An 11,814-nucleotide genomic window follows, 5' to 3' on the forward strand; every position below is an offset into this window, starting at 1 on the left:
TACCATAATTTCAAGAGGAACTGATTAGTTCTTCCATTATTTGTGCCTGGGTGAAATTATCATAAGTTCTCTGCAATGATCAATCTTAAAATGGGGATAAGATGGACCTGTATAATTGGAATGAGACCAAAACTATTTAATTAATTTGGGAACAAGCCTCCATATCATCTTCTTTCTAATACAGTGGGAATGGAAATTTCTGGCCAATGCCTACTCTCAAGTTTTGTATGGTCTGGTACATATAAGTATATTTTTCTGTGAAGACTTCTAAGTAAAATATCATCCAATCAAGGTAAAGGTAATGGTCCTATTTCCCTTAGTCTGCTAGTATCAGTTATAAAATATCACCACCTGACACATTTAGTGCCCTGGTCCCTGAAACCTTCCAGTGATTCATGTTTATTAGTGATTCATTGTGTGAGCACATATTAATTATTTATTTTATTTTTCAATAGCTTTATTGAGATATAATTTACATACCATAAAAAACATCCATTTTAAGTATACAGTTCAATGGCTTTTAGTACATTTATGGAATTGTGCAACCATCACCATAATCCAGTTTTAGAATATTCACATCACCCAAATAAGATTCCTTATGCCCATTTGCAGTCACTCCCTGCCACACACACCCCCTCCACCCCAGCAGCCTGTGGCAACCAGTAAGCTATTTTCTTTTTTTTAAATTAAGTTTTATTGGAGTATAGTTGCCTTACAATGTTGTGTTAGTTTCTGCTGTACAGCAGAGTGAATCAGCTATACGTATACATATATCCCTTTTTGGATTTCCTTCACATTTAGGTCACCACAGAGAGTAATCCATTTTCTATCTCTGTAGATTTGCCTATTTTGGACATTTTATATAAATAGAATAACATAGTATGTGGCCTTTTGTGATTGACTTCTTTCACTTAGCATATTGTTTTCAGGGTTGTTCCATGATGTAACCCATATCGGTACTTCATTCCTTTTTATTGCTAAATAATATTCCATTGATGGACATACTGCATTTTGTATGCATTTTGCATTTATTCATTCACCAGCTAATGGACATTGGGTTGTCTCTACTTTTTGGCTATTAGAAATAATGCTGCAATGAGCACTCATGCAGAAGTTTTTATGGTTTTTTTTTTTAAACATCTTTATTGGAGTATAATTGCTTTACAATGGTGTTAGTTTCTGCTTTATAACAAAGTGAATCAGTTATACATATACATATGTTCCCATATCTCTTCCCTCTTGCATCTCCCTCCCTCCCACCCTTCCTAGCCCACCCCTCTAGATGGTCACATAGCACCGAGCTGATCTCCCTGTGCTATGTGGCTGCTTCCCACTAGCTATCTATTTTACGTTTTGTAGTGTATATATGTCCATGCCACTCTCTCACTTTGTCACAGCTTACCCTTCCCCTTCCCCATATCCTCAAGTCGATTCTCTAGTAGGTCTGTGTCTTTATTCCCATTTTGCCCCTAGGTTCTTCATGATCCTTTTTTTTTTCTTAGATTCCATATATATGTGTTAGCATATGGTATTTGTTTTTCTCTTTCTGATTTACTTCACTCTATATGACAGACTCTAGGTCCATCCACCTCACTACAAATAACTCAATTTCGTTTCTTTTTATGGTTGAGTAATATTCCACTGTATATATGTGTCACATCTTCTTTATCCATTCATCTGTTGATGGACACTTAGGTTGCTTCCATGTCCTGGCTATTGTAAATAGAGCTGCAATGAATATTGTGGTACATGACTCTTTTTGAATTATGGTTTTCTCAGGGTATATGCCCAGTAGTGGGATTGCTGGGTCGTATGGTAGTTCTATTTTTAGTTTTTTAAGGAACCTCCATACTGTTCTCCATAGTGGCTGTATCAATTTACATTCCCACCAACAGTGCAAGAGGGTTCCCTTTTCTCCACACCGTCTCCAGCATTTATTTATTTATTTATTTTTGTTTTTTGTTTTTTGCTGTACGCCGGCCTCTCACTGCTGGGGCCTCTCCCGTTGTGGAGCACAAGCTCCGGACATGCAGGCCCAGCGGCCATGGCTCACGGGCCCAGCCGCTCCACGGCATGTGGGATCCTCCCGGACCAGGGCACGAACCCGTGTCCCCTGCATCGGCAGGTGGACTCCCAACCACTGCGCCACCAGGGAAGCGCTCCAGCTTTTATTGTTTGTAGATTTTTTGATGATGGCCATTCTGGCCAGTGTCAAGTGATACCTCATTGATTTTCATTTCTCTAATGATTAGTGATGTTGAGCATCCTTTCATGTATTTGTTGGCAATCTGTATATCTTCTCTGGAGAAATGACTATTTAGGTCTTCTGTCCATTTTTGGATTGGGTTGTTTGCTTTTTTTTTTTTTTATATTACAAATTTAATCAGTTATACATATACATATGTTCCCATATCCCCTCCCTTTTGCGTCTCCCTCCCACCCTCCCTATCCCACCCCTCCAGGCGGTCACAAAGAACCAAGCTGATCTCCCTGTGCTATGCGGCTGCTTCCCACTAGCTATCTACCTTACGTTTGGCAGTGTATATATGTCCATGCCACTCTTTCACTTTGTCACAGCTTACCCTTCCCCCTCCCCATATCCTCAAGTCCATGCTCTAGTAGGTCTGTGTCTTTATTCCTGTCTTACCCCTATGTTCTTCATGACATTTTTTTTCTTAAATTCCATATATATGTGTCAGCATACAGTATTTGTCTTTCTCTTTCTGACTTACTTCACTCTGTATGACAGACTCTAGGTCCATCCACCTCATTACAAATAGCTCAATATCATTTCTTTTTATGGCTGAGTAATATTCCATTGTATATATGTGACACATCTTCTTTACCCATTCATCCGATGATGGACACTTAGGTTGTTTCCATCTCCGGGCTATTGTAAATAGGGCTGCTATGAACATTTTGGTACATTTTTCTTTTTGAATTATGGTTTTCTCAGGGTATATGCCCAGTAGTGGAATTGCTGGGTCATATGGTAGTTCTATTTGTAGTTTTTTAAGGAACCTCCATACCGTTCTACATAGTGGCTGTACCAATTCACATGCCCACCAGCAGTGCAAGAGTGTTCCCTTTTTTCCACACCCTCTCCAGCATTTATTGTTTCTAGATTTTTTGATGATGGCCATTCTGACTGGTGTGAGATGATATCTCATTGTAGTTTTGATTTGCATTTCTCTAATGAGTAAAGATGTTGAGCATCCTTTCATGTGTTTGTTGGCAGTCTGTATATCTTCTTTGGAGAAATGCCTATTTAAGTCTTCTGCCCATTTTTGGATTGGGTTGTTTGTTTTTTTGCTATTGAGCTGCATGAGCTGTTTATAAATTTTGGAGATTAATCCTTTGTCAGTTGCTTCATTTGAAAATATTTTCTCCCATTCTGAGGGTTGTCTTTTGGTCTTCTTTATGGTTTCCTTTGCTGTGCAAAAGTTTTGAAGTTTCATTAGGTCCCATTTGTTTATCTTTGTTTTTATTTCCATTTCTCTAGGAGGTGGGTCCAAAAGGATCTTGCTGTGATTTATGTCATAGAGTGTTCTGCCTATGTTTTCCTCTAGGAGTTTGATAGTGTCTGGCCTTACATTTAGGTCTTTAATCCATTTTGAGCTTATTTTTGTGTATGGTGTTAGGGAGTGATCTAATCTCATACTTTTACATGTCCCTGTCCAGTTTTCCCAGCACCACTTATTGAAGAGACTGTCCTTTCTCCACTGTACATTCCTGCCTCCTTTATCAAAGATAAGGTGACCATATGTCCGTGGGTTTATCTCTGGGCTTTCTATACTGTTCCATTGATCTATATTTCTGTTTTTGTGCCAGTACCATACTGTCTTGATTACTGTAGCTTTGTAGTATAGTCTGAAGTCAGGGAGCCTGATTCCTCCAGCTCCATTTTTCGTTCTCAAGATTGCTTTGGCTATTCGGGGTCTTTTGTGTTTCCATACAAATTGTGAAATTTTTTGTTCTAGTTCTGTGAAAAATGCCATTGGTAGTTTGATAGGGATTGCATTGAATCTGTAGATTGCTTTGGGTAGTAGAGTCATTTTCACAATGTTGATTCTTCCAATCCAAGAACATGGTACATCTCTCCATCTATTTGTATCATCTTTAATTTCTTTCATCAGTGTCTTATAATTTTCTGCATACAGGTCTTTTGTCTCCTTAGGTAGGTTTATTCCTAGATATTTTATTCTTTTTGTTGCAAAGGTAAATGGGAGTGTTTTCTTGATTTCACTTTCAGATTTTTCATCATTAGTGTACAGGAATGCCAGAGATTTCTGTGCATTAATTTTGTATCCTGCTACTTTACCAAATTCATTGATTAGCTCTAGTAGTTTTCTGGTAGTCTCTTTAGGATTCTCTATGTATAGTATCATGTCATCTGCAAACAGTGACAGCTTTACTTCTTCTTTTCCAATTTGGATTCCTTTTATTTCCTTTTCTTCTCTGATTGCTGTGGCTAAAACTTCCAAAACTGTGTTGAATAAGAGTGGTGAGAGTGGGCAACCTTGTCTTGTTCCTGATCTTAGTGGAAATGGTTTCAGTTTTTCACCATTGAGGACGATGCTGGCTGTGGGTTTGTCATATATGGCCTTTATTATGTTGAGGAAAGTTCCCTCTATGCCTACTTTCTGCAGGGTTTTTATCATAAATGGGTGTTGAATTTTGTCCAAAGCTTTCTCTGCATCTATTGAGATGATCATATGGTTTTTCTCCTTCAGTTTGTTAATATGGTGTATCACGTTGATTGATTTGCGTATATTGAAGAATCCTTGCATTCCTGGAATAAACCCCACTTGATCATGGTGTATGATCCTTTTAATGTGCTGTTGGATTCTGTTTGCTAGTATTTTGTTGACGATTTTTGCATCTATGTTCATCAGTGATATTGGCCTGTAGTTTTCTTTCTTTGTGACATCCTTGTCTGGTTTTGGTATCAAGGTGATTGTGGCCTCATAGAATGAGTTTGGGAGTGTTCCTCCCTCTGCTATATTTTGGAAGAGTTTCAGAAGGATAGGTGTTAGCTCTTCTCTAAATGCTTGATAGAATTCCCCTGTGAAGCCATCTGGTCCTGGGCTTTTGTTTGTTGGAAGATTTTTTATCACAGTTTCAATTTCAGTGCTTGTGATTGGTCTGTTCATATTTTCTATTTCTTCCTGATTCAGTCTTGGCAGGTTGTGCATTTCTAAGAATTTGTCCATTTCTTCCAGGTTGTCCATTTTATTGGCATAGAGTTGCTTATAGTAATCTCTCATGATCTTCTGTATTTCTGCAGTGTCAGTTGTTACTTCTCCTTTTTCATTTCTAATTCTATTGTTCTGAGTCTTCTCCCTTTTTTTCTTGATGAGTCTGGCTAATGGTTTATCAATTTTGTTTATCTTCTCAAAGAACCAGCTTTTAGTTTTATTGATCTTTGCTATTGTTTCCTTCATTTCTTTTTCATTTATTTCTGATCTGATTTTTATGATTTCTTTCCTTCTGCTAACTTTGGGATGTTTTTGTTCTTCTTTCTCTAATTGCTTTCGGTGCAAGGTTAGGTTGTTTATTCGAGATGTTTCCTGTTTCTTAAGGTGGGATTGTATTGCCATAAACTTCCGTCTTAGAACTGCTTTTGCTGCGTCCCATAGGTTTTGGGTCGTCGTGTCTCCATTGTCATTTGTTTCTAGGTATTTTTTAATTTCCTCTTTGATTTCTTCAGTGATCACTTCGTTATTAAGTAGTGTATTGTTTAGCCTCCATGTGTTTGTATGTTTTACAGCTCTTTTCCTGTAATTGATATCTAGTCTCATAGCATTGTGGTCGGAAAAGATACTTGATACAATTTCAATTTTCTTAAATTTACCAAGGCTTGATTTGTGACCCAAGATATGATCTATCCTGGAGAATGTTCCATGAGCACTTGAGAAAAATGTGTATTCTGTTGTTTTTGGATGGAATGTCCTATAAATATCAATTAAGTCCATCTTGTTTAATGTATCATTTAAAGCTTGTGTTTCCTTATTTATTTTCATTTTGGATGACCTGTCCATTGGTGAAAGTGGGGTGTTACAGTCCCCTACTATGATTGTGTTACGGTCGATTTCTCCTTTTATGGCTGTTAATATTTCCCTTATGTATTGGGGTGCTCCTATGTTTGGTGCATAAATATTTACAATTGTTATATCTTCTTCTTGGATCGATCCCTTGATCATTATGTAGTGTCCTTCTTTGTCTCTTCTAGTAGTCTTTATTTTAAAGTCTATTTTGTCTGATATGAGAATTGCTACTCCAGCTTTCTTTTGGTTTCCATTTGCATGGAATATCTTTTTCCATCCCCTTACTTTCAGTCTGTATGTGTCTCTAGGTCTGAAGTGGGTCTCTTGTAGACAGCATATATATGGGTCTTGTTTTTGTATCCATTCACCCAGTCTGTGTCTTTTGGTGGGAGCATTTAGTCCATTTACATTTAAGGTAATTATTGATATGTATGTTCCTATTCCCATTTTCTTAATTGTTTTGGGTTCGTTATTGTAGTTCTTTTCCTTCTGTTGTGTTTCTTGCCTAGAGAAGTTCCTTTAGCATTTGTTGTAAAGCTGGTTTGGTGGTGCTGAATTCTCTCAGCTTTTGCTTGTCTGTAAACGTTTTAATTTCTCCTTTAAATCTGAATGAGATCCTTGCTGGGTAGAGTAATCTTGGTTGCAGGTTTTTCTCCTTCATCACTTTAATTATGTCCTGCCACTCCCTTCTGGCTTGTAGAGTTTCTGCTGAGAGATCAGCTGTTATCCTGATGGGGATTCCCTTGTGTGTTATTTGTTGTTTTTGCCTTGCTGCTTTTAATATGATTTCTTTGTGTTTAATTTTTGACAGTTTGATTAATATGTGTCTTGGTGTATTTCTCCTTGGATTTATTCTGTATGGGACTCTCTGTGCTTCCTGGACTTGATTAACTATTTCCTTTCCCATATTATGGAAGTTTTCAACTATAAACTCTTCAAATATTTTCTCAGTCCCTTTCTTTTTCTCTTCTTCTTCTGGAACCCCTATAATTCGAATGTTGGTGCGTTTAATGTTGTCCCAGAGGTCTCTGAGACTGTCCTCTGTTCTTGTCATTCTTTTTTCTTTATTTTGCTCTGCAGTAGTTATTTCCACTATTTTATCTTCCACCTCACTTATCCGTTCTTCTGCCTCAGTTATTCTGCTATTGATCCCATCTAGAGTATTTTTTATTTCATTTATTGTGTTTTTAATCGATGCTTGATTCATCTTTAGTTCTTCTAGGTCCTTGTTAACTGTTTCTTGCATTTTGTCTATTCTATTTCCAAGATTTTGGATCATCTTTACCATCATTATTCTGAATTCTTTTTCAGGTAGACTGCCTATTACCTCTTCATTTGTTAGGTCTGGTAGGTTTTTATCTTGCTCCTTCTCCTGCTGTGTGTTTTTCTGTCTTCTCATTTTGCTTATGTTACTGTGTTTGGGGTCTCCTTTTTGCAGGCTGCAGGTTCGTAGTTCCCGTTGTTTTTGGTGTCTGTCCCCAGTGGCTAAGGTTGGTTTAGTGGGTTGTGTAGGCTTCCTGGTGGAGGGGACTAGTGCCTGTGTTCTGGTGGATGAGGCTGGATCTTGTCTTTCTGGTGGGCAGGTCCACGTCTGGTGGTGTGTTTTGGGGTGTCTGCGGACTTTTTTTTTTTTTTGTGGTATGCGGGCCTCTCACTGTTGTGGCCTCCCCCGTTGCGGAGCACAGGCTCCGGATGCGCAGGCCCAGCGGCCATGGCTCACGGGCCCAGCCGCTCCGCGGCATATGGGATCCTCCCAGACCGGGGCACGAACCCGTATCCCCTGCATCGGCAGGCGGACTCTCAACCACTGCGCCACCAGGGAGGCCCCTGTCTGCGGACTTTTTATGATTTTAGGCCACCTCTCTGCTAATGGGTGGCGTTGTGTTTCTGTCTTGCTAGTTGTTTGGCATAGGGTGTCCAGCACTGTAGCTTGCTGGTCGTTGAGTGAAGCTGGGTGCTGGTGCTGAGATGGAGATCTCTGGAAGATTTTTGCCGTTTGATATTATGTGGAGCTGGGAGGTCTCTTGTGGACCAGTGTCCTGAAGTTGGCTCTCCCACCTCAGAGGCACAGCACTGACTCCTGGCTCCTCAATTTGGGATGATTTGTTGTCTATTCATGTATTCCACAGATGCAGGGTACATCAAGTTGATTGTGGGGCTTTAATCCGCTGCTTCTGAGGCTGCTGGGAGAGGTTTCCCTTTCTCTTCTTTGTTCTCACAGCTCCTGGGTCTCAGCTTTGGATTTGGCCCCGCCTCTGCGTGTAGGTCGCCGGAGGGCGTCTGTTCTTCGCTCAGACAGGACAGGGTTAAAGGAGCAGCCTCTTCGGGGGCTCTGGCTCACTCAGGCCCGGCGGGAGGGAGGGGCACCCAGTGCGGGGCGAGCCTGCAGCGGCAGAGGTCGGCGTGACGTTGCACCAGCCCGAGGCGCGCCGTGCGTTCTCCCAGGGAAGCCGCCCCTGGATCCCGGGACCCCGGCAGTGGCAGGCTGCACAGGCTCCTGGAAGGGCGGTGTGGACAGTGACCTGCGCTCGCACACAGGCTTCTTGGCGGTGGCAGCAGCAGCCCCAGCGTCCCACGCCCGTCTCTGGAGCTCCTTTACGCGGCGCTCTTAATCCCCTCTCCTCACGCACCAGGAAACCAAGAGGGAAGAAAAAGTCTCTTGCCTCTTCGGCACCTCCAGAGTTTTCCCGGACTCCCTCCCGGCTAGCTGTGGCACATTAGCCCCCTTCAGGCTGAGTTCTCGCCACCAGCCCCAGTCCTCTCGCTGCGCCCTGACCGAAGCCCGAGCCTCAGCTCCAGCGCCGCCCGCCCCGGCGGGGGAGCAGACAAGCCTCTCGGGCTGCTGAGTGCCGCTCGGCACCGCTCCTCTGTGCGGGAATCTCTCCGCTTTGCCCTACCCAGGTATGTGGGGAGTTTCTTGCCTTTTGGGAGGTCTGGGGTCTTCTGCCGGTGTTCAGTAGGTGTTCTGTAGTTGTTCCACGTGTAGCTGTATTTCTGGTGTATCTGTGGGGAGGAAGGTGATCTCCGCGTCTTACTCTTCCGCCATCTTACCCCGAAGTTTTTATGTTGACATATGTTTTTTGAGTTTTTGATACATGTTTTTATTAAATATTTTTGAAAGTTGTAATGGCCACATGTACATCTGTATTATGTATATAGTTTTGGAAACACTGGCTTGAAACATTTGAGACTCATCCCCAATTAATAAGGTTATTGAATGATACTTGATGATTTATATAAATCACTAGCTAGATTCCTTTTTTCAAGGATGATAGCCATAGCCATGAATATAACAACTGTTTTCAGTTCTTTGAGTCCTTGCAAATCATTGATCCTGAGGGTGGTCTGGGGAACCCCTGAGACAAGATTCAAGTATTATTTTCCAGTACCTTATCTAGTTTATATAACTCAATCAGGATTTTTCTAAAACAGCATAATTTAGAGAACAAGGAAGTATCCTTCAACAATTCATTCTTAATGCCCAAGGCTACTGTTTTGAGGACTTGGCAAACAATACTGCTTTGAAAATGTATAAAACTAATTATTAGTGACACATGATATCCTCTTACCATCAGTTAACTTAGGTGAGGTGTTCACGAGCAACCAGACCAGTGTTCCTACAATATCAGAGAATAGCTCTGGCTGGTCTGGTGCTAAAGGGGGTGAGTCTCAGCCCACACTGAATATTAGAATCACCTGGGAAGATTTTTAACCTAATGATGCCCAAACCCTACATCCAGCGGTTCTGATTTAATTGTTCTGGGGGATAGACTGGGGATTTGTATTTTTAAAATGCATCCCAGGTGTTTCTAACTTGCAGTCAGAGTTGAGAACCACTGCCAAGGGAGATACACCATATGTAGTCTACTTCCCTATGAATGGGTTAATTTTAGCATTTAGGACCACTCTCAATAATACATCATTCTGAGGAAAATTTACATCTTGTCCTATTGGTTGAGGACAAAATATCTTTAATATTATTGGGAACCTTTATTGGACTTTGTAATATTTGGTGACTGTCATTTGACTTTGTAGCAATTAAGCTCATTTTTTCCATTCTTCACCTATATCTGATAGGGATCTCCCTTGACCTTGCCCCGGGGATTGTTATTGTGACAGCATTAAGTCGCCTCTGAATATCTCTCCAGAGCTGTAGTGCTCCCCATCTTGATGTGATCTCTCATTTCATTCCCGAAAACTTGGTGCACTAATATCTTTTGTCCATTGACTGTTAATACTGGGATACAGTTGCTTTTATAATTATCTTTTTAAAGAGATCATTTCACCTTTCCCCTATTTCAACTGAAGTCAAATAGAACGGGATGTGAAAACTCCATTGATTATCCATATTATTACATGTTTCCACAATATTTTTGTTATGAAATATGTTCCCTAGTCTGAATAAAAATTTTCACAGGCCCCCTATTTTTTGGTGCAGTTCCTCTAAAATGTTTATTTTGGTTTGGCTAGCCATCACAAAGAAGCAAATGCAATTCCAAACCCCAAATGCAGGTAAACAGTAGTAAAACCAAGCTGTTTATTTGATGCCTTTTTAGAAGTTCTGTAGTCAATCTGACAGTGTTGCCCAGAAACCAGTTCTCTGGTTGCTCTTTCTTGAGTTATTCATAAATCTTTGAGTCAGTTTACCTGCTGGATATGTGATCCTAATTCTCTTTGATGTATCCATTCACTTAAAAGGGCAATGAGCACAGGTACAGATACCTTGTTAGCCTACTTCCTTAGCACAACTATGAGAGGATCTGCTGCCAGACATTCCGTTGTCTCAACTGGTCCCTTTTAAATTTTAAAGGCTGTATGGCTCTAGTGTCTACTGTATTTTGAGACTGCTCCTTCACCTTTTTAGTAGGCTGAATCATGACACATTACATTGGTGTTGACAGTACCTTCCAAAAGTTACTTTCACCAGGTTGTTTTTCATTTATGATCCAGTCTTTTTATTTTTTAAATATTTATTTATTTTTGGCTGTGTCAGGTCTTAGTTGCGGCACATGTTGCGGTGCGCGGGCTCTTCGTTGCAGTGTGTGGGCTTCTCCCTAGTTGTGGCGTGCGGGCTTAGTTGCCCCATGGCATGTGGGATCCTAGTTCCCCGACCAGGGATGGAACCCACATCCCCTGCATTGGAAGATGGATTCTCAACCACTGGACCACCAGGGAAATCCCCCAGTCTTTTTTTTTTAACCTACTTGATATTATAGTCATTTCAGTAGTCACCAAATATAAATCCATGAACGTGTGGACCTCTGGGTTGTTTGATTTCTCTGCATGTTACACTGCCATCAGAACTGCCTGAATTTTGGCATGGTTTTCTAGTTGGTCTGGTGGCCCTTTGCCCATTTTCCCGTCTTAAGGTGAAGGGCAGCAGGTTTTCATTTAACACTGCTCCTGGTGAGAGTGGAACTGCTATCCACCAGCAAAAACATAGTCTCTACCTTCCTCCAGAAAATTCCCCCAGGGCTGTCTCCACTTAGCCAGAAGCTTTCCATCACTACCTGTCGACATGGACACTCCTTGGAGCAGCTCAGGAGCAAGTGGCTAACTGGCACCTCCATGTGTGGTGCCATGGGGACTTGCTTTGGCCCTTTTCTGAAGCTGCCCTTGCAATTTTAATTGGATGGTCTGAGCTCCTCCTCCCTGATTTGACTGGACCCATGGCGTAACTGGAAGCCCCTTCTGTGGTAATAAAATGGTTTTGAGGTTTTAAGGACTTGTTCCATTAAGTCTTTAATTTCAGATAGACCCAAGAAGG

This window comes from Mesoplodon densirostris, chromosome X (genome assembly GCF_025265405.1).
Source record: "Mesoplodon densirostris isolate mMesDen1 chromosome X, mMesDen1 primary haplotype, whole genome shotgun sequence".
In the NCBI taxonomy this organism is placed as follows: Eukaryota; Metazoa; Chordata; class Mammalia; order Artiodactyla; family Ziphiidae; genus Mesoplodon; species Mesoplodon densirostris.